The sequence below is a fragment of the Temnothorax nylanderi genome, unplaced genomic scaffold (assembly GCF_030848795.1).
Source record: "Temnothorax nylanderi isolate EJ_2023f unplaced genomic scaffold, tnyl_v1.0 TNYL_tig0627_pilon, whole genome shotgun sequence".
Lineage (NCBI taxonomy): Eukaryota > Metazoa > Arthropoda > Insecta > Hymenoptera > Formicidae > Temnothorax > Temnothorax nylanderi.
In genome coordinates, this window is record NW_027249689.1 from 51,334 (window position 1) to 71,340 (window position 20,007).

Genomic DNA, 20,007 nt, shown 5'->3' on the forward strand with positions numbered 1-20,007 from the left:
TTGCCCTTTGTAAGTGAAGTGAGGAATCTGGGCGTGACATTCATGTCTAATTTATCATGGAAAAAACATATCTTACATGTCTCTCAGAAGGTTCATCATGCTTTGTACAAGCTTAAGTTCAATAAAAATTCTCTTTCTATCGGGTTAAGGATAAAGCTAGTATTGTCTCTAATTATGCCTCATATCGACTACTGCTGTCTGGTTTATCATGGCTTGAGTGGAGAGTTGAACAATGCATTACAGAGACTTGTCAACTGTTGTATTCGTTTCATTTTTGATCTTAAGCGTGATGAACATATCACTCCGTTTAGACGCCAACTGAAGTGGCTTTCAGTTGAGAATAGGAGATTGTATTTTCTCGGCTGCCAAACGTTTCGTATACTTTATATGTCTTCTCCTTCTTATCTGAGGGAGCATTTCACTTTACTTGATCCATCGTTGAGGAGATCCGACCGTCATGCATCACAAACTTTTCATGTTCCTTCCCATAGAACAACCACATACAGAAACTCTTTTCATCTTTCCTCGATCTATTTCTGGCATTCTCTTCCTTGTAATATCACTTCGGCTTCTTCATTCCCTTCCTTCAAGAATCTTCTTAGGAAGTTTCTGCTTGCTAGCGAACTGTGATGCATTGGTCTGTCTTTCCTCAATTTCTTTTTTATTATTAGCTTTAAGTGCGTTAGTTCTTAGTTTTATTTCTTACTTGTTATATTAGTTTTAAGTGCGTTATTTTATACCGTAGTTATTCTATTTGTACTATCCAATATTGCAGTTTTCCTTGTTTCATTGCATTTCTAGTCTGCTAGTGCAATACACTGTGTAATTATGTATATTTGCCCTTTAGTCATGCTTGGGCATAATAAATCATATCATATCATATCATATCATATCTCTCTCTCTCTCTGTGAGTATCATTGCTTGTCTATTCTCTTTGCTCCTGCTTTAAGCGAATCTATTTTCTGCCGTAAGCCGCCTTCGGGCCATTTTGTTGCAGGTATTAGCAGGTTTTTTGTTGCTTGTCACGTGCTATCATTATCTTTCTGGTGCTTGCTACCTAATTAGAAGCATTTCTGTGGCAAATATCATCGCTTGTTCTAACCTAATTCTTGGCTGTTCCTGTGGAAGACGTTGATCTCAGCTGCGCATGCGCCTATCGTTGCCGATCTTCCCTATCTACATGCTATTTTCTGAACACGTGCTATCTAAGTGACGGCTGACTCTGCGATATTTCTTGTGATCTATACGGAACACTCTGATCGCGGATCGATACTACAGAACTCTACTTTTAAGTGATTAAGCGATTGTAGATAACACATGCAGCGTACGTGTGTTAAGTGTACTAAACGGATTGCTGGTGAATCTGTTTCATGTGCTGAGTGTCATAGAGCATTTCATCCGGGTTGTGTCAAAGCTTACGTAGGTACAAAGTCCGCTAGTGCTTGTTGTGAATTACAATTTTTAAACATGCCATTTACTAAAGTATCTAACATTGTTGATGCCTCGCTTGGCGGTGCACGTATGCATTCCACTACGCATGACACTATGCATGACACTATACATGACTCTACCAATGATCTTTTGCGTGGATTGATTGCGAAGTTTTCCGCTTTTATGGACGGTCAGCAACGTACTAACAAAGAACTAAGTGATAAACTTAATCACTTGAATCGGCTTGCTGACACCGTTAGTCAGAATAGTCAGCGCATTGCCAAATTGGAGCAGGATAACGCTGAACTTATTCGCGAAATTCACGACTTAAAATCTGCTCAGTCATTTCAGGGAACTCATGGGGGAAATGAGTTAATCATTTCGGGTTTACCATTGGCGTTATCTGTTGCTCCATCTGAGCTTGCCAGGAATGTGCTAAAGGCATTGGACGTTCCTGACTTGTCTTGCCATATTCTCGGTGTCAGAACTGTTAAGAAGGCACTGTCGGCGACTTCCACTGTTGCTGCATCTTCCGGCTCAGTCGTTGTTACCTTGGCCTCGAGTGCCGTGCGCGATATGGTTATTTCAAAAAAGCGGGCAAAGGGTGTTCTCAAATGTAAGGACGTATGCGGTGGTAACTCAGATCGTTACATTTATGTAAACGAGTTGTTATCCAAGAGCACTTACGACATGTTACAACGGGCTAAGAGTGTTGCTAAAGAGAGGTCGTATAAGTATGTCTGGGTAAGGAATGGTCAAATATGTGTTAGGTCTTCTGATGGTCAACCTGTTATTTATATTGATTCCGACACTGATCTAGCTAAGCTTATCTGACTGGTCCGACCGGCTCGTTCCTTGTTCTTTGATCGTTCGGCTTAATCAACATGTAATTCTTCTGGGATACGTTTTGCTGAACTCAACGCTTATTCCTTTCGTGGACATATCGACTTGCTTACACGTGAAATTGGATAACATTGTTTCTGGTATAGAACTTCTAGTGCTTTCATTCCTTATTATTAGTTCATAAATTGCGCTGCGCCTTAGTTCTTAGTTTTATATACACTATTTAGTTCTCTTTGGTAATACTGCTCCTTATCTTATTCCTTTTCACTGTACTTATTATTAGTTAAGTTGCGTTAGTTCTTAGTTTTTTTACATGGTATATTATTGAGATTGCTGCTGCTTGCCTTATGAGAGAGAGCATGCACATCATACTAACTTCTGACCGCTATATTTCGCTTTTGTTTACATCTTATTGTATCTCTGCACTTTGTAACTGCTATATTATTGTAATTGCGATATTATTGTAACTGCTATATTACTTTTTTGCCCTTTTTTAGCCTTTGCTTGGGCATAATAAATTATATCTATATCTATCTATCTCTCTCTCTCTTTCTCTCTCTCTCTCTCTCTCTCTCTCTCTCTCTCTCTCTCTCTCTCTCTCTCTTTCTTTCTCTCTCTCTTTCTCTCTCGGGCGGAAAGTATCCCTAGGGAGGAAAGTTGGTACTACTCGCCTTCGGCTCGGGCGGCAAACTTCACACTCGTCTGAAAAACGCTACTTTCGCCCCTTGGTGCACAATATACTATTTTGCAATCATGAGCGATTTCGTAGTTCCTTATAAAATTTTGTGCGAAGTTCTTTTCGACCGTAATAGTTCATTAGAACAGTTTTTACATGAAAAATACTCGTTACAGGATGATCAAATTTTTAAAATAGTTTCGGAATTTAATAAAAGATTTTTGCCACATTTTAACCAAAGATTCAAGTTAGTGCATCGTATTAAAACGAAGTTTCTTCAGAAGTACAGCCATTGGCTGGAGGGTATGTTTGTTGTGAATTTAAGTGGCGATTTGGGAGGTCAAAGTCCATCTTTAAATAGGAGCGGAGGCAGGCCAAAGAAGACCTTTGAAGAGTGCTGTGACCGTGCGAAAAGGTACAAAATTCAGGAACCCCGAAATACATACTCCCAGAAACTAATTGACGCTTCTGCTTCATCATTAACGGATTCAACTGGTACAACCTTTAATGCTGATTCTGCTTTGGCAGGAGCGGAGGCAGGCCAAAGAAGACCTTTGACGAGTGCTGTAACCGTGCGAAAAGGTACAAAATTCAGGAACTCCGAAATACATACTCCCAGAAACTAATTGACGCTTCTGCTTCATCATTAACGGATTCAACTGGTACAACCTTTAATGCTGATTCTGCTTTGGCATTGATAACACAAGCCAAGCTGTCGAAGTATCAATACGAGATTCTTCGAAAAGCAACTAAAGATATTGGCCATAATATATTTCCAAGTTATCGAAAGATAATAGAGGCCAAGAAAGAATGTTATCCAGACAATATCAATATTACGGAAAAATCGGCAAAAGTCAGTTTACAGGATTTGCTTGACCACACCTCCAAAAGGATTTTGGAAACCAAAACTAAAGACGATATTGAAACATTAAAAGAAGATACTTGTATAGTACAAGATCTTGTACTATATACAAAGTGGGGCTGTGATGGAGCATCTGGCCAAAGTGAGTATAAGCAGAAATTTTTGGATCCTGCAGTGGATATTTCGGATTCAAATTTATTCATGACTTCGATTGTACCCTTAAATATGACACTTGCTGAAAACAAAATCAAGCATATCTGGAAAAATTCTCGGCCGTCTTCAACAAGATATTGTAGAGCTTTGAAATTTGAATTTGCAAAGGAGACACCAGACTTAATACGAGAGGAGAGAACTCGTGTTGAAGATGAAATAAAAGACCTCCGTGAAACAGAAATAAATCTGCATGGACGGATTTTTAAAGTGCGACATATCCTTTATTTTACAATGATAGATGGAAAAGTCGCTCAAGCTGTGACCAATACTAGATCCTCGAGTAACTGCGTGATTTGTGGAGCCAAACCATCGGAGATGAACAACATACCAAGACTTCTAAATAGGCCATCGAATGAAGAAGCTCTTAAACTAGGAATGTCCACTTTGCATGGACGAATAAGATTTATGGAATATGTTTTACATTTAAGTTACAATTTAAGTTTTAAGTCTTGGAGAACATCAGAAACTACTCGATCTATGAAAGAAGAAACAAAAAAACGTGTTCAAAATCAATTTAAGGAAAAACTTGGCATACTAGTTGACATTGTTAAGCAAGGAGCGGGGACAACAAATAATGGCAACACTTCGAGAAGGTTTTTTGGAAATCCTACTGTAACAGCTGAAATTACTCTAATTGATGAAACATTAATAAAAAGACTGGCTGTAATATTAGAAACAATTTGTTGCAATTTCGAGATTGATGCAGAAAAATTTGGGATATATGCTCAAGAAACAGCTAATTTAGCTATTTCGTTATATCCTTGGTATAATATGCCGTCCACTGTGCATAAAATTCTCATCCATGGCAAGGAAATCATAGAATCCGCGGCTTTGCCAATAGGTTCACTCTCAGAAGAAGCCCAAGAGAGTAGAAATAAAGATTACAAATACTATAGACTCCATCATACTAGGAAGTTCTCTCGTTTGGCAACAAATGAAGATGTTTTTCATAATATTTTGACATCATCGGATCCATACATCACCCACCTAAGGCCGGAACCTAAAACTAAATCACTTCCACTTAGCGAAGAAGTAAAGACATTACTAAAACAATATTAAAATGTAATCTTATAACATACTTACATACTATAATAATGTGTAAAGTATAATAGTTATAAAATTAATATATAATGTTGCTGTTATATAATATAAAATATTAAGGTAAAATATTACTTAAAATATACTTAATAATAATTATTACTAAATAAGAGCTTATAAAATAATTCTTTTGTAACGCGCGCGCACGATTGTGACAGCATATATAATATTATAAGCATATATTAATATAATTAGTTATTATTGTTATTTTATTTCTATGTTAGATGTCTTAATATTACTCTCTATATGAAGTTTAAATTTCAAGAAGAAACATAAAAAAATGACATCATAAAGCATATCGAGAAATTCCAAAGTTTTGAAGTTTTTTCCGCATCTCCCATGTACAGTGCACCACTGTGCGCCATCCCCTCGCCCACCGCTTACGGCATTCCCCGCGCGTTCCACTTCCTCACCCCGCTCCCCGACGGGCACCAATGAGTTCGAATCTTTATAGGTATTCTACTATTATTTTTAGTTTTCTTGCTCATGGTGATAGTGTGGCCACTACATCCTGGTTTTTTTGTATTGGGAAATCGACTTTATACAACATTATTTCTGAAGTATGCAATGCTGTTTGGGAAGAATTGAAAGCAACGTATCTCAGATGTCCACAAGAAGAAGATGAGTGGATACAAATCGCTAATGACTTTCATAGTATCTGGAATTATCTAAATTGTATTGGAGCAATTGATGGCACTGTCGGATTCAAGCTCCACCAATGTCAGGCAGTGCTTTTCATAACTATAAAGGTTTTTTTAGCTCGTATTAATGGCTATTGTAGATGCCCGTTATTGTTCTATTTGGGTTGATATTGGAGATTGCGGTAAACTTAATATAATTTACAAAACAATTAATAGAAATCACATACGTAAATGATATAGCAATGAGAAAAAAATATATATATATAAGTATTTTTTAATTATAAGCATCTGAATGATGCTGGAATTTGGTCTAATACTACAATGAGTCAGGCATTAGAAAATAACACAGTATTTTTACCGGAAGCTCTCCTCTACCTCTCTCTCTAACTGTCTACTTCTATTTTCTCTTGTTGGCGATGAAGGTTTTCCACTGAAAACATACCTAATGCGTCCGTATGCAAGAAGAAATCTGCAGAATAATGAGCAAACAGCTTTTAATTATCGTCTATCAAGAGCACGTAGAGTTGTTGAGAATGCTTTTGGCATTCTTGCAGCAAGATGGCGAATTTTACAGCAACCATTAGCTCTAAAACTAAGTACTGTCGAAAAAATTGTACAAGCACTTACTTGCTTGCATAATTATATAATAAGTACCAATTTGCACCATAATCAATATTTACCTGATGGCATCGCAGATCGTGAAAGTCCCTATGGTACAATAATAACAGGAAGTTGGTGAAATAATATTGCAGAAAATGGTCTTATAAATAACTTAGGACGAATTGGTGCCAATGTTGGAACAGTTGCTGCTATAATATGAAACAACGTGACACTCTTGCACAGCATTTTATTTTAGAAGAAGGAAGCATTCCATGGCAATGGCAAAACATATAATAAGATTAATAACAGTGTAGACTCCGTTGTTCACATCATTTGTATTGTATCCTATTTTATATATAAAATGAAAACATACATACATTTTCGTAATTACTTTTTTATTGTATATAATACATTTATAATGTTACAAAACATAATATTAAATTGTACATTTTGATGCACACTTAAATTGCAACTCTTTTATTTGCACTTCTCTTTTTTCTCACTATCAATCACAGCTTATAAGATCATCAAAATAGCACATAAAACAGAAGTTGACTTTTCTTTATAAAATCTAGTTAATTATAGAAATTTTCAGTTAACAATGCTTTGTTACAGTTTTTAAAATTTCTTATTATCTTTATAAAATATATAAAGTTTTATAAATAACATGTAACATGCTTTTGAACTTGCCGTTTACTATACAATAGAAAACTTTAAAATACCAAAACGTTCTGGCTAAAAATACATACTAAAATAATATTCAGTCTTAACATCTTTTTTAATACCATTAATAAAAATAATATATAGTATCTAAAGCTTAAAAGCACAGACATTGCTAGCTAAATAACAGCTAATAAAATTTGAAGAAAACGTTGAAAACTAAAAAAAACTTCTTGAAACATAAAGACATGACTTCTTAAAACATAAACACAACATATGTACTAGGTTATAAAAATTAAGTGGACGTGACTGCCTCATAGTGCAACTGAATTCAATACCGAGAACTATAAGTTGCAATTGGTAAATTATAAAGAAATAGTTAATACGTTAAGTATCAAAAAAGAATCTCTAATCATTATTGTCTCTCTTCATATTTTTGTATTATTTGCAGTATCTCGATAAGACATTGTGTTTTATTTTTAGCTGGAACATGTTTTATTCCTTCCTCGATAGCCATCATATAACCATCTGTATTATTACCTTTTTTATTAAACATTATATTTTCTATTGACTTTAAAGCAGTAGATATTGATGAAGTAGTTTTTTCCAGTTCTTGTTCAAGTTGTTCATTTTTATATTTTCAACGTTTTGCAAAATGGTCCAGTTTAGGTACAATTTTCTCAATTGGTTTGAATATTACAGGACTATTCAGTTTGGAATCTGAACTGGTACTAGGTCCCGAAAATTGAAGATTACTGCTGCTACAATTAGATATTGTACTAGCTGGTTTATCAATCATGTCACTAGTTAGATCGACATTAGTAATGCCTCTTTTGTCTAGTATGATATCTAGAAATTATTTACAATATCAATATCAACATTAAAAATAGAAATTTATAATTAATACTAACCTTCTACAGACTTGGTTTTTTAAATACAATTATGATTAATGTTTGACAGAGAGCTGGTACTGGACGATAAACAATTCTCTCCCGTAGTACTGATTCCCAGTGAAATATTGTTTTTGACGGTTGGAAGTGATGTCTTTGTTCTGTAGTAAAGTTATAATATAGAGAGTAATATATAAATAAGTGTAACAATCGCGATTTCCCCGCTCGGAATTAGCTCGCCGGGCCAGGATGAGAAAACGTGGAGACACTGGTTGGTTTCACAAAAACTTTATTCCTTATTCTCTATTTGATAATACAAATTGATGGAGGGTGTGAGTGTGTGGCTCCGCTGAGCCGCTGTGTACGTGTGAATTCGCGGACAAGAGACGGAGGCGCGGTTGCCTTGAATTCGCGGACAAGAGACGGAGGCGCGGTTGCCTTAAATTCGCGGAGGCGCGGTTGCCTTGAGTACTTATCGCTAGACTTATGACTACGCGGGCGGATTCGCGGAGGCACGGTTGCCTTATGCGGACGGTCAAGTGGTCAGGAGCTCTACTCGGGGGCACCCGAGCGAGCGGCCCGTACACCGGGGGCACCCGGCTTGAAGACGGGGGCACCCGTCTTCCGTACGGCGGAAAGGGTCGGGGGCGCCCGACCCAGCGGCAGGAGAGGGCAAGTAAACCAACCGGGGGCACCCGGCTGGGAGGCCCGTACTCTGGGGGCACCCAGGTGAGAACGGGGGCACCCGTTCTCTGCACGGAGGACGAGGTTGGGGGCACCCAACCTGGTTAAGCGGTCTCGGAGAGTGGTCGTGTCGGGAGCAGGAGCTGGACAGGACTGGTGCTCGAGTCGGCTCGAGTCCCCTATTTATACCCCGAGTGAGAGCGGTGGGGGGCTGCCCCACCGCCCGGGCACAGGAACACGTGTGCCGTGACGCTGGGCACGTGTTAGATGGCCGTCAGGGCCGTAGCGCTAGTGACGAATACGCGTATCGTCACATAAGTATAAACATATGCAAACAAATAATATTTCGAAACAAACCGTCTATGAGCAACATGTGGAATTAAGAACTGCATATTTTTATATACACCATTCCTTCACTGGTTCGTAACCAGAACCTGACGGCAGTTGCTTTTGTCGTTTATTTTCCCTGCTAAACATGTCCCTCAATGAAGACCAACGTTTCTCCACTGCATCTGCTACAAAAACTAAATTTATTTTATGCCTATATTTATATTTTAATACAAATAAATAAATGTTTATTACCTGGCATGTCTATGTTAAACAATTTTCTTAAATTTTCAGAAATTGTAAACCACACATCATTTTTTTTTATTGTCTTCAAATTCTTATCAGTTTTATCGTATAAACATTTATTTCCTTGCACAAACTGAATAATAATTTCGTCAACAGTAATTGACTCGGCCTCCATGGTTAACCTATGGCACGCCGTTTTACTTTTTAATAGCATAAATAATATTCTATACAATATAAAAGTTTCAAAAAATAATTGTCTTAAGAAAAATGGCGATTCTTACTAATGAATTAAAATTATGTCGAACATAAAAATTGGACGGATTAAAATTATATCGGAACATAAAAATAATTCCGAATTTTTATTATGTCCCAACATAATTGTAATTCATCCAATTAAAATTCTGTCGGAACATAATAAAAATTGTACAACAAGCCGTTCTACTTTTTAATAGCATAAAAAATATTCCATTCAATACAAAAGATAAAAAAAAGTGTGCAAGTAGAAACCTGCACATTGCTTCCTCTATGAGGAAGTTTTGTTTTCATTAACTTTGTATATGGACCTTTGATCGCATATAAAAAAGTGTGCAAGTAGAAACTTGCACATTGCTTCCTCATAGTTTTTAAGTGTGCAAGTAAAAACTTGCACATTCCTTTCTCGTAGTTTTTAAGTGTGCAAGTAGAAACCTGCACATTGCTTCCTTATAGTTTTTAAGTGTGCAAATTATAAATTTGCACATTACTTAATCAACATTTTATTTCGCTCATAAAGCTTTTTCTAATGAGGAAGCCTGTTTTTTTTATACATAATTATTAGTAAATATTTATTAATTTGGCTTCTTCATAGAGGAAGCTTCATGAGCGAAATAAAATCTTGATTAAGTAATGTGCAAATTTATAATTTGCATACTTAAAAATTGTGAGAAAGTAATGTGCAAGTTTCCACTTGCCCACTTAAAAACTAAATAATAATAATAATAATTTTATTTAATCCTTGCCTTGCGGCTTAGGATGACTTCCGTCAACCCTTACATAAATTTACAAACATATAACATAATTTACAAACATATAACTTTCTCTTTTACATACATATATATATTATATATCACTTAGATCATCCTAACTAACTCCAAAACTAATTCAACATTCTAACTGTCTTTCAATTTCCCTTCCTACTCTTCTCCCTCCATCCCCTCCCTTTTCTCCGCTTCTTTTCTAACCTTTTCTATCCATTTCATTACTTTTAGTCCTTTTCCTTCCTCTCCTAAAAATTCTTTTAACTGTATCTCGCTTTTTGTCGCTTCACTTTCTTTTAGTATATGTTCTATGTTCTCCTCTTCTTTTTGGCATATTCTGCATCTTCTATCCTCTTCCTCTCTCCAATGTTCACTGCCTTTCACCTCACTCCCGCATCTGTATCTGGCTATCAACATTCTATCCTTTTTCTTCTTTTTTCCTAGTAAATACTTTGGTAACTCCTCTGTTAAAATCTCTTTATAGTTACTATTGTATCTTGACTCGTTTATCTTTATCTGTCTCTCCTCCTTCTCCATTTCCTCTATTCTCTTTACGAGATTCTCCGCCGCCTCCCGGTTCTCTGCCTCCATTTCTCTCCTCAGCTGCTCCTTCTCTATTCCTGCCCTCTCTATCAGTTCTCTTTTCTTCTTCTCCCAATTACTTTCCTCTTTCCTTGGTCTGCTCCTCTCTAGATCCTTTATAGATGCTTGAACTATTTTCTTCTCTGACTGTCTCGCCTTCTCCTCATACCTCACAGCTCTCCTTATTGCCCTCATTTTTATTTCCTTTATTTTGGCTTCTTCTGATATTACAATATACAGGGTGCACTGAATGTTTGGTACTTTTCTCATATTTAGATAGAGCGAGCCAAACTGAGTCGAAAAGTCATGTACCATTTTGCAATTTTCGCGATAGTTGATGAGTTATTAATGATTAAAAATCGCCGTATTAGCCCGCCCACCGCCAAATCCAAGCGCGCGGTGAGATGCGGCTGCCCCGCGGTCGGCGTGCGGGCAGTTGTTTTCTACAAGCGGCGATGATGACACGGCGCGACGCACGAGCGGCGCGTAACGCCGGGCCCCCGTCCTGAGCGATGATAGTTTCTCGCCTTTTTTAAACAGAAATAAAATTTTCTAACATAGAAAAATTTTTTGTGCGTACGTATGTACATACGTGTGTACATGCATACACACAGGAACATATCAATTGTACTGCTTAAAAAAGCGATTACTCAATTTACTTTTTTTCTTTTATTAAGTAACGGTTGTCTTTAAGAAAGAATATTTTCTTGATGATAGTCTTAAAATGTACAAATTTTAGAAAGAGTCTTTATCATGTACTCGAAAGAAGAATTTATACTCCTTCAAAGAACATAATAAAATTTTATCAAAGAAAAGTCAAAATAATAAATAAAGTAATATGAGGACCCTCGAGATTAAAATAGGAGAAGTCAAGGCTATGAGGGTCAGACGCAGATCACAGTGCGTAATATCAGAAATAACTGATTTATTCGTCGTTTTGATACATTACATCGATCCGTACGTTTTGGCTCAGCTTTGAGCCATCTTCAGCGGTAGTTACAGAAGTTAAGTTACACGTTCTCCGTACCGTATGGTGAGTAGTTTACTGATTCAAAGTATCAGAAACATTGACCAATTGATCCATATCTGTAAATTTGTTCAATTAATATTGAGATATTAAAAAGATCCCTTAGAAAACTCACCATTCGGTCTGAAAAACGTGGAATACAGAGCCATTTACATAATGAATACTCTCTGCGAGAAGACTTGACGATCTTGTCGACACGACACACAATGATATGAAAGGTCTTGCAAGAAGAGGCATGTCGTAGGTCAACACACCGGCGAGGATTATAACAAAGCACGATTTGACACCGTCACAATATTACATGTACCAATAGTAAAACCCCGATTTGCCAACGACCAAAGTTCATGAGCATGGATTACAATTTGCTCAAAACCGTGACATATGCATGATGCAAAAAATCCGTGTCATTTTGAGACGGTGTCAAATCGTGCTTTGTTATAATCCTCGCCGGTGTGTTGACCTACGACATGCCTCTTCTTGCAAGACCTTTCATATCATTGCTGTGCATGTGTCGTGTCGATAAGATCGTCAAGTCTTCTCGCAGAGAGTATTTATTATGTACATGACTCTGTATTCCACGTTTTTCAGACCGAATGGTGAGTTTCCTAAGGGATCTTTTTAATATCTCAATATTAATTGAACAAATTTACAGATATGGATCAATTGGTCTATTTTTCTGATACTTTGAATCAGTATACTCACCATACGGTACGGAGAACGTGTAACTTAATTTCTGTAACTACCGCTGAAGATGGCTCAAAACTGAGCCGAAACGTACGGATCGATGTAATGTATCAAAACGACGAATAAATCAGTTATTTCTGATATTACGCACTGTGATCTGCGTCTGACCCTCATAGCCTTGACTTCTCCTATTTTAATCTCGAGGGTCCTCATATTACTTTATTTATTATTTTGACTTTTCTTTGATAAAATTTTATTATGTTCTTTGAAGGAGTATAAATTCTTCTTTCGAGTACATGATAAAGACTCTTTCTAAAATTTGTACATTTTAAGACTATCATCAAGAAAATATTCTTTCTTAAAGACAACCGTTACTTAATAAAAGAAAAAAAGTAAATTGAGTAATCGCTTTTTTAAGCAGTACAATTGATATGTTCCTGTGTGTATGCATGTACACACGTATGTACATACGTACGCACAAAAAATTTTTCTATGTTGTTAGAAAATTTTATTTCTATTTAAAAAAGGCGAGAAACTATCATCGCTCAGGACGGGGGCCCGGCGTTACGCGCCGCTCGTGCGTAATCATCGCCGCTTGTAGAAAACAACTGCCCGCGCGCCGACCGCGGGGCGGCCGCATCTCGCCGCGCGCTTGGATTTGGCGGTGGGCCGGGCTAATACGGCGATTTTTAATCATTAATAACTCATCAACTATTGCGAAAATTGCAAAATGGTACATAACTTTTCGACTCAGTTTGGCTCGCTCTATCTAAATATGAGAAAAGTACCAAACATTCAGTGACACCCTGTATAATTCGGGGTTCTTCTATCCAATCCTAAAATCCATTTAACATACTTTCTTTTTATTACATCTAATCTGCTTTTGTATAGCCACCCCCATATTTCAGCTCCGTATAATGCCACGCTTTCTACCAGTGCCTCGAACATTTTTATTCTTCTTCTAAAATCTTCTTTAAATATTCTCTCTCCTATGCTCCATGTCCTCTTCATCGCTATTGTAGCCTTCTTCATCCTATCTTTTATATAATTCTCCGCTCCCCCATTTTTCTGTAGTATATATCCCAGATACTTTATTTCTTTGACCTCCTTTATGTCTTCCTCTCCCCACTTCCATTCCCTTTTCTTCCTTCTTCCCCTAGCTTTCTCGAACACCATTATTTTTTATTTCTCTGGACTCAAACTCAAACCTTTCCCTTCCAAATACCTCTTAAACCTCCTCATCATTTCCTTCAATTCCGCCTCTCTCGTCGCCATTAACACTACGTCATCTGCGTATGATATTGTCCAGAATTTTTCTTTCCCTATCACAAGGTCTCCTGCTTGTCCTTTTTCCATTCCTTCCTCTAAATTTATGATGTATAAATTGAATAGGTTCGGGCTCAACGGGCATCCTTGTCTTAGTCCCTTTTCTGTCCAAAATTCCTCTGTCTTCTTATCTCTTATCTTCACTACGTTTTTTGTTTCTTTGTATGTCTCCTTTATTCTTAGTCTCAAGTTATCTTCAATTCCTATCTTCCTCATTATTTGATTCAATTTCCTTCTATCCACTTTATCGAAAGCTGCCTTAAGATCCACAAAGAATGCAAAAACCTTTCCACTTTTCTTACTCAGTTCCTTATTCGCTACATAGTTTACCGTGTATACTGCATCCATCGTTCCTCTGTTCCTTCTAAACCCGAATTGCACTTCCCTTAATTTAGACTCCACCTCTTTCTCCAACCTCGCATTTAAGATACTTGCATATATTTTGTACGCCGTATTCATTAAAGTAACTCCTCGGTAATTTTTTGGGTCGTTTCTCTCTCCTCTTTTATGTATTAGACTAATCATACTTTTATTCCAATCTCCCGGTATGCCCTCTCCTTTCCAGATTCTGTTGATTAACTTCAAGAATTCTTCACCTACATCCTTTTGCATAAATCCGATCCTTCCCTTCTTCCAGTCCCTCATCAATCTCCTCAATCTTCTTTTCCTTTCATTCCATTCTTTATTATACCATTCTTTTCTTCCTAATCTCCATGGTATTATCCTTTTCTTATGCTTCGTAATAGCGCTTTTTACTTTTTCTTTCATCTCCTTCCAGATATCCTCTGTATCTATTTGTGTACTCGACCATCCTTCACATTTCTCATGATATTCTTTCCTCCCTTCTTCTGTCCAGTCGCTTCTCTCTAATTCCATTTCTTTCTTTCTTTTCCCTGTCTCCATCACCCGTGGTCCTGTCAACTCCACCTCCAGCGGAACATGATCCGATTCCGTTCTAATTCCTTCTTCCACCATATTTATTTCTTCTCCTGCTCTGTCATTCCCTAAGACATAGTCTATAACCGATGATCCCAAGTCTCCTATATAAGTCCATCCCCCTTCCCTTCCGAAACTCCCATTTAATATCGCCCATCCTCTTTCTTCTATTTTATCTATTAATATACGTCTCTCTCTATTTACAACTTTATCTACTGACTTTCTGGTCTCGCTCCTCTTTTCTTTCTCTTCCTCCTCATTTAGCAACCATTCTTCATCCTCTTCTTGTACCTTCTCCCTTAGTGTTTCCATCGTATCTTCCATCTTTTGACTGTACAACGTGATTATTCTCCATTTGTTTCCATTATATTCTAATCTGCTTTCTGCCACTTCGTCGCTAATCTCCCTAACCTCTATAAGTTTCAGATTCTTGTTGACTGCTGTTATTATCCCTTCTTTTGCTCTTCCTTTCCTGTGTTCCCTTTTCGCTGGTACACAATTCCAAATAAATTTGCTGGACAATTTATTTTTAATCTTCCTCCATTTATTTTCTTCCATCCATGTTTCTACTAGTCCTATTACGTCAAAATTCTCCAAATAATCCCATGTTTCCTCACATTTATTAATTAGTCCCGCCACGTTCCAAAAGCATATCCTTAATCCTCTTCTTTTTTCCGCCTTATTTTCCTCTTCTCCCTCCTCTCTCACTCTCCCTCTCTCCCTCTTCCTGTCTTCTCTCTTCTCTACTCTTTCCGAAAAACATCTCTGCTTTCTAGCATTTCGGTGCTTTCATTTCATTTCCTTTCGCAATTGTCTATCCATAATTCTTTGATATCCTACCGTTGCTTTCTTCCCCTTTTCTCTCTCTGCTTTTACTATACTTCATAGATGCTTTTGTATCTGCCTCTCTGTTGCCGTCAGATCGTCATCCATAAATATCTTTCTTGCTTTTCCTATCTCCTTCCTCTTTGCCATTATTTCTTTTTTATCCTCCCATCTATTGAATCTGACTAGCGTCATTTTGTATTCTCCCCGGCCAAATACCTGCACTTCGTCCACTTCCACCTTCTTTTTGGTGATTTCTTCAAGGAATTTCTCCATCTTCTCTTTTCTTTCACCTCCATTTTCTACTTTCATTCCTTTTATAATTATATTATTTTCCTTCTTCTCCTTTCGGCTAATTCAGAGTTTCTTTCCATCTCCTTCATCTTCTTCATTAGTTCACTGCTCTCTAACTTTTCACCTCCACTATTCTCCACTTTTTCTACTTTCTCCTCCAACTGTTTTATTCTATTTTCTAAACTCGCTTTTTGCCCTTCCCAAAGCATTTCTCTCTTTCTATATTTCTCCCTCAGGTCGTGTATCTCTTTCATTATCTCTTCTTTATCCTTCTTTCTTTCTCTCTCTTGTTCATCCATTTTCGCTAAAATCTCTTTCAGCATTTTTTCCGCCTCCATGCCTTCTTCTTTCTTTTCCTCTCTTTTTATTTTGTTTGGCGGCGATCTTATCACTCTTTTTTCTTTACTAAAATTTTCCAGTATTTCTTTTTCGGCTTTTTCTGCTATTTCTTTTTCTTCCTCCCTTCCTCTTTTCCTTACGTATTCTACAATTGATCCTTGGCTTCCTGTCCTATCTCTTATTCTTGACAGCTCCTCCGCCCTCGTGGGCCTGCCTCCTGTAATTCTACCTTTTTCTATCGTCCTCTTCTCCTTCTCGCCTTTCTTCAAGTTAATATCTTTTTTCTTGCCCTCCTCCTTCTTCTCGTCCATCTAAATTCTTTTCTCGCTTTTTATCTTGTTGATGTAGTTTTACGGGTGTTTGCCTCCGTAGGTAAAGTAGCATGCGAATATGCCGAAGTCTCTAGCGTCGACTAGGCTGATCGATCGACGATCTACGCGAACGGAGCAGTAGCTCTAGCGCAGTCATTAGAAGCTAGTCACGTATATAAGCGTTGAGAATCAAATATTTATCAAGTGTGTTAATTTGCAATTAACAACTCGACTTTCATTATTCCTGACTCCTCTCCTTACACTCGTTAGCATCAACAGGTTATAGGCCCAGCACCCTAACTGAGCACGAGGTGTGAGGAAACGAGGGAATTTTGGAGCAAGTGCGAAAGTCGAGACAGCTGAGTGGCGGCCATTGTGTGCTGCACGTGTTCGTCAAGAAAAACCGTCGCGTTGGCGCGTGTGTCGGAATCGAGAATGACGGACGAGATCTCAGCGCGGAATATAACAAAATTCAACGGATCGAACTTCCAGGGTTGGAAATTCCAAGTAAACTCGTTATTTTTGGCTCATGGTATACGTGACGTCGTGGATGGCACGCGAACAATGCCGGCCGGGCCGGCCGAGGAGACGGCGAGGAAAACGTGGCTGAAAGACAATGCGCGTGCGATGTTTCTAATATCGTCGTTGATCGAATATCGAGAGCTGGAACCGTTGTTGGTGTGCAGCACGGCCAAAGAGATGTGGGATAAGTTGTCTCGCATTCACGAACAAAAATCTTCGGCGAATAAGCTGCTGCTTACGCAGAGATTTCATGAGTATCGGATGTCTCCGGGAGACACCGTGGTTCAACACATCGCGAAAGTGCAGAACATGGCTGCACAATTGCGGGATGTGGGTGAAACGGTTTCCGACGTGACTATTATGGCGAAAGTGCTTGCGAGTTTGTCATCGAAGTATTCAGCGTTCATGACGGCATGGGATAGCGTTGATCCGGGACGGCAAACTATGGAACATCTACAGGACAGACTAATTTGCGAGGAAGCTCGGTTAACCGGTGAAAGTGAACCTGGTGGTGCTTTTTCAGCATTTAGGAAAAATGCGGTGAAAAACGAACAATCGGGCGCGAAGTCGAACAATAGAAAATTACGTAAGCTGAAAGAGCAGAAAGACATTGAATGCTTCAAATGCAAAGAAAAGGGACATTATGCGCGGGAGTGTAAGAATAAAAGGCGGGGAAAACCCGAGAGTGACGGAAACGAGTCTCGTGAGTCACGTGACTGTGCTTTCGTGGCAGAGAGAACCGGAACCAAGCGTGGCAGGGTCGGTAGCGCAGGGGACACGGGTCCTCCTGCCGATATTGTCGAATCGGTGCTGAACGCGGATCAGAAGGACATCTGGATCACCGACAGCGGGGCATCCAGACATATGACGCCGAGGCGCGAGTGGTTCTCCGACTTCACTGAACTGAAAGACAGCGAGCCAATATTTCTGGGCGACAACGAGAAGTGCGACGTCAGTGGCAAGGGTACGATCCAAATTCAGAAGTTTGTGAATGGTGCGTGGCAGAAAGCGCGTATCGAAAATGTTCTGTATGTACCGAGAATGAAGAAAAATCTTTTCTCGGTGGGAGTCTGTACTACGAAAGGCTTCGAGGTCGTGTTCAAAAACGACTCGGTGAAAATCGTGGACGGAAATAAAGTGCTTGCGACGGGAATCAAGCAGGATAATGAAATTTATCGGATGCTATTTTGAAAGGACAAATCAAAGAACGTTAACGAAGCAAGTGTGGCGACCGCTAATTTGCGTGTGTGGCACGAAAGGCTCGGGCATGCAAATTGTCGTACAGTGCGCGATTTAGTTAACAAAGGACTTGTCAGAGGCGTAAAACTGTCAGATACGGATGAGTTTTTCTGCGATTCCTGCCAAATCGGAAAATCGCATCGGCTAGTGTTTTGAAAGTGTCGCGAGCGGGAATCTACGGTGCCGGGTGAGTTAATGCATACGGACGTGTGTGGTCCCATGTCAGTGGAGACTCCGGGCGGGGCGAGACTTCTATTGACCTTCAAGGACGACGCGACGAGCTTTCGATATATTTACTTTCTGAAACACAAGAGCGACGTGTATGAGAAATTCAAAATATTCAATAAAATGATCGAAAATAAATTCGGGAAGACGATGAGGGTACTGCGTTCGGATAACGGTCTGGAGTTCCGCAACAGGAATATGGATAGTTATCTCGAGTCTCGCGGGATAATACGCGAATTTACGGCACGGTATACGCCCGAGCAAAACGGTAAGGCCGAGCGCGATAATCGTACGATTATTGAAGGCGCGAGGACGATGATTCTAGCGAAGGGCCTTCCGTTGAACCTGTAGGCGGAGGCGGCTAATACAACGATTTACCTCATGAACCGATCGGGAACAGTCGGCGTGCGAAATGGTGCGACGCCATACGAGCTTTGGAATGGCAGAAAGCCAAATCTTCAGCACTTGCGTATATTCGGATCGGAGGCTTTTGTGCACGTGCCGAAGCAGCTGACGACAAAGTTTGACGCACGAACGAAGAAGATGATATTGGTCGGCTACGATGGAGATTCATCAAACTACCGAGTGTATAATCCGGTTTCGAGGAAAGTCACGATATCGCGTGACGTGGTTTTTAACGAGAAAATCGGCAAAACAAAGTTGTCAATTAGCGTCGAGAAAGAAAGTGTGGTTGCTCTGCCGAAGGACAAGCAGGAGGCCCAAGAAAATGAAAGTTTTGAAGAAGACGACGATGAAGTTTTCCTGCCCGCTGATGACGACGAGGTCGAGGTGGTGGAAAACCCGAACATTAGAGCGGCGGCAACGCCGAAACGCAACTTAAGAGATAGAGGAAGGCTGCGACAACCGTCTCGCTACGAAGCAAATGTAGCAGAGCTCGATACCAGCCACTTACGAAGAAGCAATGAATAGCAAGGAGTCAAAGAAATAGGCCGAAGCTATCGACAGCGAATTCGAGGCTCATTAGGAGAACGGAACGTGGTCGCTGGTAGAAAGAAGACCAGGGATGAAAACGATAGACTCAAAGTGGGTCTTCCGACTCATGAAGGACGAAGCTGGAAATGTATATCGTTACAAGGCACGGCTATGTGCCCGTGGATTCATGCAGCAACACGGAGTGGATTTCAACGAAACCTTTGCGCCGGTCGTAAGGTACGACTCGCTGAGGGTGCTCCTCGCCATGGTTGCAGTCGAGGATCTCGAACTAGCGCAATTTGACGTGCAGACGGCTTTTCTTCACGGAGAACTGGACGAAGAGATATACAGGGTGTCCCATTTTAACTTGGACAGCAAAATATCTCAAAAACTAAGCTCCACATACAAAAATGTTTCAGACAAAAGTTGTATGGTTTCAAGGGGGACATAAGATGGTACCATTGGTTTGACCTTGGATGGTCGTTTAAAGCTCACATAAACGACACCTTTAATTTCTTAAATGGAAACCCCTATTTTTCAATGCATATTCTTGTAGCTAATCTCGAGAGCTTTTCAA

At 39.1% G+C, this 20,007-nt stretch overlaps 2 pseudogenes; both read right to left on the bottom strand.

Annotated features, from left to right (window-relative positions):
• Positions 1–7,439: 7,439 nt before the first annotated feature.
• On the bottom strand, positions 7,440–9,346 carry LOC139784435 (uncharacterized; annotated as a pseudogene).
• A 997-nt stretch (positions 9,347–10,343) lies between these two features.
• Positions 10,344–13,836, bottom strand: LOC139784436 (uncharacterized; annotated as a pseudogene).
• Between the last annotated feature and the right edge of the window lie 6,171 nt (positions 13,837–20,007).